The following is a 255-nucleotide window of genomic DNA, read 5'->3' on the forward strand; positions in this document are numbered from 1 at the left end:
GGGGGTTTATGGGGTTTTTAAGGGGGTCATCAGTGTTTTTTAAGGGGTTATCAGGGGATTTAAGAGGTTATTGGGGGTTTAAGGGGTGAGCAGGATTTTTAAGAGGGTTTTCAGGGGTTATTGGGGGGTTTAAGGGGTTTTTAAAGGGGTGGCTGGGGATTTTAAGGGGTATGGAGTTATTTGGGGTTTTAAGGGGATATTGAGGGTTTTAAGGGGTTATTGGGTTCTTAAGGGGATTTTAAGGGATCCTGCACA

This window comes from Nestor notabilis, unplaced genomic scaffold (assembly GCF_000696875.1).
Source record: "Nestor notabilis isolate BGI_N333 unplaced genomic scaffold, ASM69687v1 scaffold29804, whole genome shotgun sequence".
NCBI classification, from domain to species: Eukaryota; Metazoa; Chordata; class Aves; order Psittaciformes; family Psittacidae; genus Nestor; species Nestor notabilis.